The sequence below is a fragment of the Periplaneta americana genome, chromosome 3 (assembly GCF_040183065.1).
Source record: "Periplaneta americana isolate PAMFEO1 chromosome 3, P.americana_PAMFEO1_priV1, whole genome shotgun sequence".
In the NCBI taxonomy this organism is placed as follows: Eukaryota; Metazoa; Arthropoda; class Insecta; order Blattodea; family Blattidae; genus Periplaneta; species Periplaneta americana.
The window spans coordinates 94,939,310-94,949,620 of NC_091119.1; positions in this window are offsets into that span (position 1 = coordinate 94,939,310).

Below are 10,311 nucleotides of genomic sequence, written 5' to 3' on the forward strand. Positions count from 1 at the left end.
ATTCTCCTGTCGTTATATAGCCTCTGCCTGCTCCGCCCCCGGGCATCGGCATAAGAGCGCAAATACTGACAAATCTACGCACCAATTAAATGCCAACTACATCTTTCCGTTGTTTTGGATATCAGTCTGTACTTTTCGGGAATAGCTGCTGTCAATTTATTATCAAATAAACAGAAACAAGGATTTTCAGAGACTATAGTAGGCTACTGAAATACAAAAACGCCAGCGACTACCGCGAACATTACGAAAACAATTTCTCACACACTGGCAATGGCTAGTTTTATATTTAAATTACCCTTTTTGGGAGTCGTCCTCGAAGGTTTAGTGGTTATCATGCGTAACGTTGAATTCGATATTCGGTGATTCAAACCTGGCCTAGAGCGATGGATATTAAAAGCGATAGAATCATTAGCTTGGATCCTTTTGATGTGGAAGTAAACTGAGGTCTCATATCTTAAATTTACGACATGCAAAAGAACCCTGTCCCTGGTAGAGGGTATTGGTAAAATCTGTCGGTCATGTCATTTCTCTCTCACTTCGAAATTTGGAGGCAGCACAAGGGGCCCAAATCAGTGACTTAGGTGTGTATGGGTTAATCCATGCCATAACCTTTTTGGGATAGACAGTATCACTAGGGACTGATGATGACGATGATGATGATGATGATTATTATTATTATTATTATTATTATTATTATTATTATTATTATTATTACTAAGCAAAATAGTGAGAAAGAAAATAATCTAAAAAATCCATGATTCATTTCGTCAGATTAATATAAATGTGTTTCTTTAGTCTTGCTGTATTTTGATCGTTTCAGTTGTCGTATTTCAAAACAAATGAAAATCGTAGATCTTATCAGGGATGGTCGGCACTAATACATAGGCCTAGTAAGCTTAATAATGCAAACACGAATAACAAATTCTAGGAAAGGCAAGAACTTCTGGAACCCCGCGCCCCTCACCTCTGACAGGACCTGTATACCAATAAAACTCTTCTGTTTTCGGCATGTAGTTAATTTATTCCCGCCTCAATGAACCACTTTCGTAAAACAATACTTTTTTAATATGCTAGGCAAAGTCACTTGCGTGGTTTAGAGATTAGCGAGCGCGTCTCGTAATATGAGGCTGCTCTCGGATGCGAGTCCGAATCCTACTGATTTTTTCGTAAGGCGAATACCAGGTAATCCTATGGCGAATCGTCGGATCCATCTCGCCAATATATCATATCGTTACTACCATTCTACCAACATTAGATAACCGTGTCTTTAATACAATATTGTTAAAATAATTATATTTTGTGAGGGAGGATAGAAATTATCCCTGGCAGGGAAGTTAATATGAATTTATGATAGAGGAATAACTTCCCAACAGGGAGGGAAATTCCCTTTAATTCGCACCTTGTATGGATCATATGAGGAAACAAAGAGAAAGGCAGAAAATAGGGAAGACTAGAGAAAACTGAGTTTGCAGTGAAAGACCTGCCCCTGGGCAGAACACTAAATGAATGAATAAATGAATGATAGAACTGATTTTCATTTCTTTCATATTCTGCATCTATGTTTTCTATTAGATTTGATTTTACTCATGTTATATTAATGTTATGTGGTATTGTAACGTGTTATTAATTATAGTTTTCAAAATTTGATTTTTAAGTGTTTGCGGTTACATTAGTCGCACACTATGTTCAAATATGGCATTCAAAGAAAAAGGAAAATATGTTAAAAATATTTAAAGCTTTGGGAGACAGATTTATTGTTGAAAGGCAAGATAAAATGTTGTATGTACTTACATTATAGAATTAATATTTATACGTGGCAGGAAAAAAATATATGGGTATTTAATTTATTATGTGCAAGGATTTTTATGGTAGTTGTTAAAATAAGATAGGCCTACTTATTTATTTCAAAGGTTCGGGTGTAGCTCTTCCTTTAACAAACGTCTTCTATAGAATAAAATTACTATAGGTCCTACTATTATTTCAATGGAAGATCAGCTGGCCTATTGTACGTCCTATATGCGATGATTATTCCAGTCTGACAAGAGGCTTGGTTGGCATTTGTGAAACTTTTGCTGACAGGTGAGCCATACTGCTTCAGCCCTGATGGAACTAGGTTATATCCTCAATCGAGAATCTGATAAGCAGGGCCGGGTTTTTTGGTGTTCATTTTTTTTTTAATTTCGTGAAAATATATACCGGTATAAAATATAGTGTTTATGGTTTAAAATATGGCAATAATTTCGTGAAAAATTTTAATGCCTTGTTACTAAATCAATGAATGATTTTATACAAGGCATAATATTTGCAATATTTATGTTGTCACCTCTCGACTAAGGTATTCAAGAAACATGATTTCGTGGCAAGTGATAACACAGTCTAGTATATACAGTCACGAAGCTTGAGTTGTGAGGGTGCTAGAAACAATAGGCTGTGCCGGTACTATTTCGCATTATCTGTAATGAGGCGATATTAGCGACCCTAGTGGTTAGCAACTATCTATGCATGCATATTTACTACGTATTGAGCTTCGTGACTGTTTATACTAGACTGTGGTATTAATATATTAATGTGTAAACATTGTGATGCAAGAATTGAGTGGAAAAGTCGCAATTTATGTGAAGAACATAGTCAAAGTAAAATGCATTTAAATCGTGTTCAGCTAACGAATGCATCAGAAAATTAAGAAAAATCCGGACCCAGAATATTACACTAATTATATTCGCTACTTAAAAAGAAAAAGACAAGGCGCGCATTTAGCAAACGTAAACGGAGCCATGAGCATTGGGAAAAATATGTTGAATTAATTAAGAAACTTGAGTGTGAAAAAAGGTTAGCTCAGGAAAATTTTCTAAAAACTATTTTAAAAGAAGATGAAAGTAACAATTGGAGACAGTTTTATAATTATGTACGCAGGAGAAAAGGGAAAAATGAAGGAGTAGTGCTTTTACGAAATCAGAACGGAGAAAGTATAACTGATGACAAAGAAAAGGCCGACTTATTAAATTCCTATTTCATTTCGGTTTTCAATAATAATAATAATAATAATAATAATAATAATAATAATAATAATAATAATAATAATAATCCCGCTGATAGGAGTGGTTGTGTCACAGACCGTGAATGTGAACCAAATTCGACTTTCAAAATAACTTCCAAAGGGGTTAGAGAGAGAATAACGAAATTAAAAAATCGGAAGTCTCGAGGACCAGATAGTATTGCTACAGAGATTCTTAAATTAGGTTCCGAGGCCATAATTCCATACTTAATGCGTATATTTCATGTTTCCATAAACAATGCAGCTATTTCATGTGACTGGAAATCAGCTATAGTGGTACCCATACATAAAGGTGGAAATAAATTAGATGTCGGAAACTACAGACCGATTAGCCTTACATCTGTCGTATGTAAAGTCATGGAGCATTTGATATCGGATTATATTCGTCATGTTCTAAATGCGAAAGACTGGTTTTACAACCGCCAGCATGGTTTTAGGGAAGGCTTCTCATGTGATAGTCAAATTACGTCGCTGGTTCAGGATCTAGCTGAAGAGGTAGATAGAGGCGGAAGAATCGATGCAGTTGTGATTGACTTTTCGAAAGCATTTGATTTGGTGCCACATGACATATTAATAGATAAGTTAAGTAGGCTAGGAATAGATAAAAGAGTGGTGCTATGGATCCAAGAATTCTTAAAAGGTAGAATCCAGAGAGTTAGAGTAGGTCATGAAATATCGGAAATTGGAAATATAAGTTCAGGGGTGCCACAGGGCAGCGTTCTGGGTCCATTACTCTTTATAATTTACGTAAATGACCTATGCCAGGATATTACATCAAATGTGAGGCTATTTGCAGACGACTGCATTATCTATAGAAAGATTAGAAATAATTCAGATGTAGATGCTATTCAAACAGACTTGAATAACATTTACAACTGGGCGTTAAAGCATAGGATGAAAATAAATGGTTCTAAAAGTAAATCTATAACATTTTGTAAAACCCGAGAGGAAACTAGTCTAAATTACGAATTCAGTGGTGTTGTAATTCCGCAAGAACAATGTTGTAAATACCTAGGAGTGTATTTAAACTCCAAACTTTCTTGGGGAGAGCATGTTGATAATGTTACAGGCAAAGCATGGAGGGCACTTCACTTTATTATGAGAATCTTGAGAAAGGCTAGCCCCAAATCGAGGGAAATTGCATATCTAACATTAGTGCGACCGTTAATTGAATACGGAACTACGTGTTGGGATCCCTATAGAATATATCAGATAAATTCCTTAGAAAGAATCCAGTATAGGGCAGCTAAATTTGTTAAAGGTAAAAGAGAAGATGGAAACGATACGATAAAAGAACTTAAATGGGAAACTTTGGAAAACAGACGTAGGAAAACTAGAATAACATCATTGTATAGAGCACATCTAGGTCAGAAAGCATGGGTAGACATAACGGCTCGGTTAGAAAAGCCAACGTACTATGGTAGGAACGATCATGATTTTAAAATCAAATGTAGGAAACAGAAAACGGATGTAGGTAAATTCTCATTTTTAAATAGAACTATAAATGATTGGAATGACCTACCTGCAGCGGTCTTTGAGGGCTGTCCTTCCTTAAGGAGATTCAAGAATAATTTAAAGAGTTGTGTATAAAGTGAAAATTAAAATTAAGGTGACATTCAACATTTAATTTTTTAAGGTGGCATGTATTTATCTAGCCTGACGAGTTTACTTCCTTGGTTTGAATTGTAAATTATTTAAAAATAGCGTGTAAGAGGGCCTTAGACTAGAAATGTTTAGTTTAAATGTAGTTCTGTTTATAAGTATGCATAAGAATGTAATTATTTGACTTATTTGAACTATTGTATCAGTGAAGCGAGGTGAGTCAGTGAAGTTATGGTTTTACAGTGCAGTGAACAGTTCCGATCAGTGATAATTTATAGCGTCAATGAAATGTGTTCTATAGTGTCAGTGAAATGTGTGCTAAAGTGTCAGTGAAATGCGTCATAGTGCCACTACAGGGAATGAGATGAGAGTAAAGTGAAAGACTATTGAAAATTATGTAGGACCTATACATAATTATGTAGGTTGTGTTGTAAAATTAGGTGTTTTATTTTATGTTTAATTATTATTGTGTTAAATTGTATTGTGTATTCTTATTGTATTGTGTATAAAATTGTATATGTGTTGTAAATTTTATTATGTAGGCTATTGTAAATTTTATTGTGTATTGCTTATCATTTTAACTGTGTATTGTTAATATTGTATATACCACTGCCACCGGGTGCTTGCCCACTTGCAGTGTAAATAAATACATACATACATCAGTGGCGTATACTGGTTAAAGGGTTTGGGCTACCACTGACCCTATTATTACACAAAATATATTTTAAAATCCCTATAATAAAATTCCTTACATATTTATGTGAATTCCAGACGTCTTGATTGGGACGAAAATACGTTGATGACTTCGTCCTTGAAATTACAGTTGGGCCACTTGCAAAGTTTCTGTAGAAATGACTTTTCAATGGATATTAGTGCCAAGCCGGATAAACGTTCTTGTGTATGAGTTGATCTACAGTAGGATTTTATTCTCTTCAACGCAGAAAATGTTCTTTCTACCGATGCTGACGTAGCTGGTATTGTCACAATTAATGTTGCCAATTTAAGGACTTCAGGAATAACTTGGTTCAGCTGGTTTTCATATATGGCAGATAATATTTCATGGATAGGTTTGTTCGAAAAATCAAAGACTTCTGCTGAATATATTACACTCAATTCATTTTTCAAACGTACTTGATCAAAGTAACTGTTATAGGACTGAAATAATTTGTTTAGTGCCTCATTCGGGATGTTTTCTCTATAAGCAGAAAATTTTTGAGAATCTAGAAGATGTGTGAACTGAAGCTTTCCATAATCAGAAAATCTGTCAGTAATTTCCATGTGCATACGATCTAGTATGCTGTAGTACAGCTGCCTGTATTTCAATTCATCATCTCCTTTTCTTCGCTTTAATGGTGGTTCCATTGTATTGTCTGAAGAATTTTCATTTTCCATATTACTCCATATGGACGGAAACCCACTACGTCTGAACTCGGATATAGTATTTTTTTTTTTAATTTGATACCTCTTGCAAGTAGTATGCTATGTCTATACTTTTTGTCTGAAGAATATTATAGAGAACATCTGTATGTGCGAACACTCTAGCATAGACTTCAAGAAGAAATATATTCTGAAACTGTGTGAAAAAAATACAAATATCCTTCAGCCTGCACATTTACAGCATCATCCCAGTTTTCTTCAGAGACATTACAAATGATATTTTTAAAGAAAGCAGTCCGTTTTTCTCTGTATTCCTTTACTATATTTACAAGCCGAGATGTAAAATTCAATCTAGTTGGTGCTACTTTTGGGAGTTTCTTGTTCATAAATTCCTTGAGTTTTCTGATCTTTTAGGAGATGATGAGAAAAATGCAGCTAAACCCGACAGTGTTTTGAAAAAAAATGCGGCATTCTGGAATGGATGAAGTAGTTTGTTGCAAAACTAAATTGAGAACATGGCTGTAACAATGGACGAATAGTGCTTGAGGATACTTTTCTTGAACTTTGGTTTTAAGCCATTAATATTTCCCGCCATAACTGAAGCACCATCGTATGTCTGTGCAATTAACTTATTGCCGAAATTGTATTCTGCTATAACACCTTCCACATGCTGAAACAAAGCAGCAGCAGTTTTGTCCGAACTGACATTTGTGAATCCTATAAACCGTTCTTGAACATTGGCAGTACTGTCGACGTATCTTAAAACAGTGGACAATTGACTCTGATTAGAGCAGTCACTTGTTTCATCAACAACAATGGCCACAAAAGGTGCTTCTTCTATTTCAGATTTTATGTTCTTTATCATAACCCCACTTATAGCAAATATTAAGTCATTCTGAATTGCGGGAGAAGTACCACGGAATACTGTTGAACTCTCAAGATGATTGGCCAGTAAATGGTCAAATTCACTTAAGGAACTTAAATATTCAATATAATTTCCTCTATTGTCTGATTCCACACTCTCATTATGACCCCGAAAAGCCAATTCTTTGTTTTCCTAGAAAGCAGACTGCGTTAATAAGACGCAGTAAATCTCCCGATTTTTTTTCACAAGATCATTGTGTTGATTGATGTGTAGAGCTTTTTGCTTATCTAGCTGTAAATCAATTCTTGTCTTCCCAAAGTTTGCAAAGTTCATGCTACTATAAATATGAGCTTTTGATTTGTCGTATTCTAGGACTTCCGTTCGAAGGGAGTTCATATTAGAAAACCCCTCTTTTGACCACACATTAGTTTCGTGGCTAAATAACAAACATGGCCAGCAAAATAGTTTAGACAGTTTAGAAGTACCACACAACCAATTCCACTTACCATATGATGTTGAAGTGAAATGGCGTGTGTACTCTCGCTGTTTTTCTTTTACGTCCATGGAAAAATTTAACTCAGGAGTTGGTCTTTCCATTTTCACAATTTCAACTTTCTCGTTGTATGTACGACGGTTAAAAGGCGCTTTTAATAAACCTTCTATTACATAATCATTTTCAACACAAACCTCTCCAGAAACTTTTTCTGCCATATTTTTCACAATATCACTTAATTGAGAAATTAGAAACTTAATAATTCACAATTAATATAACTCTTAGACACTCGAACAAATCACAGATTTAAAATAATGCACTGCAAGAACACAATCACATTCAATTGCTAGCGTACTAAGCGTATTGCTGCTTCGCGCCTGGGAAGAAACCGATCACGAGAGCGGCAACTCGCCCGGCCTACATTGCACGATGGAAACAGAAGGGAGAGGGGGGACGGGCAGTTGTGCGACAGGACAGCGTGCGCGGTACGGTCACAGGCTACCTCACGTAGCAAGCGGTTTCTCCAGCGATGCCGCCTTGACAACTTATTTCTTTTCGAGAGCAGAGAGCGCATATAAATCTAACAATTACTTTAATTTTAATTAATATGGTAAAACTAATAATACAAAGTTATTGCATTATGTTATATTACAAACTTTTTCTTTTGTAATTTCCTTGGGCTACCGCCGGTAGCCCCGGTAGTCCGCAAAATACGCCCCTGGAATGCATAGGAATCTGCTCTGAAAAGACAGTGCAATATTGAAGAAAGTCTTCAAACACAGAAAAAAAAGTGAAAGAATAAAAATACGAGTTCGTAATGGGCACAACGAAAATGTTATAATTTGTAAGCCTCTACTATGCTATGTAATGAAGGCTAGTGTAAAATTAATTCAAACGAAATACAGGATGAAAATAACAAACAAATTAATTATTATTTTAGGCAAATATCCCTCTAGAATTAATACATAATTATAAAATTAGGCCTATATCTATGAACCAATTCAATTTCCTTTCTTGCTCCTAGATGTCCATAATAATAATAATAATAATAATAATAATAATAATAATAATAATAATAATAATAATTTAAGAATAATTCAGCATGTTTTATGGTACCTTTCTGCTTGCTTGTTTAAGGGAAAAGGGGCTCAAAAAACTTTCTGCAAAATGTTAAGCTGCATCTAGGCAGTTCAATTTTGCATGCGCGTACGCATGCAATCTGGGAAGAATATTGAAAAAATCAAGATTAAAAGTTGCGTTCAATTAAGATGCATGAAGATTTTGTGTCTACATGGTGCGCCGTTTTGAACGTTATCTTCACTATGTAGCCTATATACCATACTATACTATACTTATACCAACGAGCTAGAAGTAGAATTCCACTTCTAGCTCGTTGACTTATAATTACTGGCTTTTAAGGAACCCGGAGGTTCATTGCCGCCCTCACATAAGCCCGCTATTGGTCCCTATCCTGAGCAAGATTAATCCAGTCTCTATCATCATATCCCAACTCCCTCAAATCCATTTTAATATTATCCTCCCATCTACGTCTCGGCCTCCCCAAAGGTATTTTTCCCTCCGACCTCCCAACTACTACTGTATATGCATTTCTGGATTCGCCCATACGTGCTAAATGCCCTGACCATCTCAAACGTCTTGATTTAATGTTCCTAATTATGTAGCCTATATACCATAGACAAATAAATAGGTATATACATTGATTGATATTAAATATCAATGTTGTATGCATTGCTTGAATGCGTAAAGCTGAAAGAGAAGTTCAACCGTGTAGATGCATCTTTACTCTGACAAATACTGCAAATTTCTTGCCTGCAGCATGTAATGCATTAAAGAATGCTTCCATTGATAGTGCATTTCAATAGAGGTATTTTTGAAAATAAGCTGAGAAAGGAAAAAAAAACAGGAGATTTGTCTAATTTTTCGATTTTCAGGACTAGATCATTAAATTTCTATATAAAAAAGCGGATCTACTGCAAATCAATAGGCCTGGCAATACCACAGTCTAATAGATACAGTCACGCAACTCATACGTATAAAATATGCCAACATTTGACAGCTGGCGCGACAGTAGCCCTCTAGCGGCAGGCAAGTTAAAAGTATGCACACGACATATGATAACATATCAGAATTTGTTTTCACGCTGTTCATCCTGGTTATGACGGGAGTGCAGCATCATAAATGAACTACCTCTCAGCAATAAGTAAAAGTAATTAGGAACAGTCGGGAGATCACCCAAGATTTCGATACTGTATCCAAAAGTTGACGAATTAAAAAAAAAACATCAGAAAACGGGTTTTACGTAATTTATTTTATATATTTATGCTATACAATAAGAGTATATGGTTCTTATTAATTCTACTTTAGAACCCTGGAAGAATTTCACACGCAGTTAATCTACAAGTTTCAGAAGCTGGGAATAAACGTAATTCTTTCTGCTCCTTACAACTGAATCATGGCCCTGATCATAGACAAATAAATAGAAAGACCCGCAACTCAATACATTCATTACCTTCGACACGCTATTGACGCGACGTCGAGACACTTGGCGGCAAAACATCGGAACTACATCTCGTTACACATAGCGGCAGAATGCGGAACTACATCCCTTGTTACACGGCCCGATCGGTATTACAGGTATCCGTTATGCCAGCATTAGAGCACGATCGGTACTGCAGATACCTATTATACCAGCACATACTGGTATTTTTCATATCGCCAAAGGAGTGTGTAATGGTTTATCAGTTTAAATAACATGTTTAACCACAATATTTATATCACATTTTTGTTTTAACATGTGAATATAAATATAATGGTTGAACATGAAACTGAAAACCATTAACACACTCCCTCTTTTAACAACGTCATTTAAACCTTTTATTAAATTAATTTATCAAATTT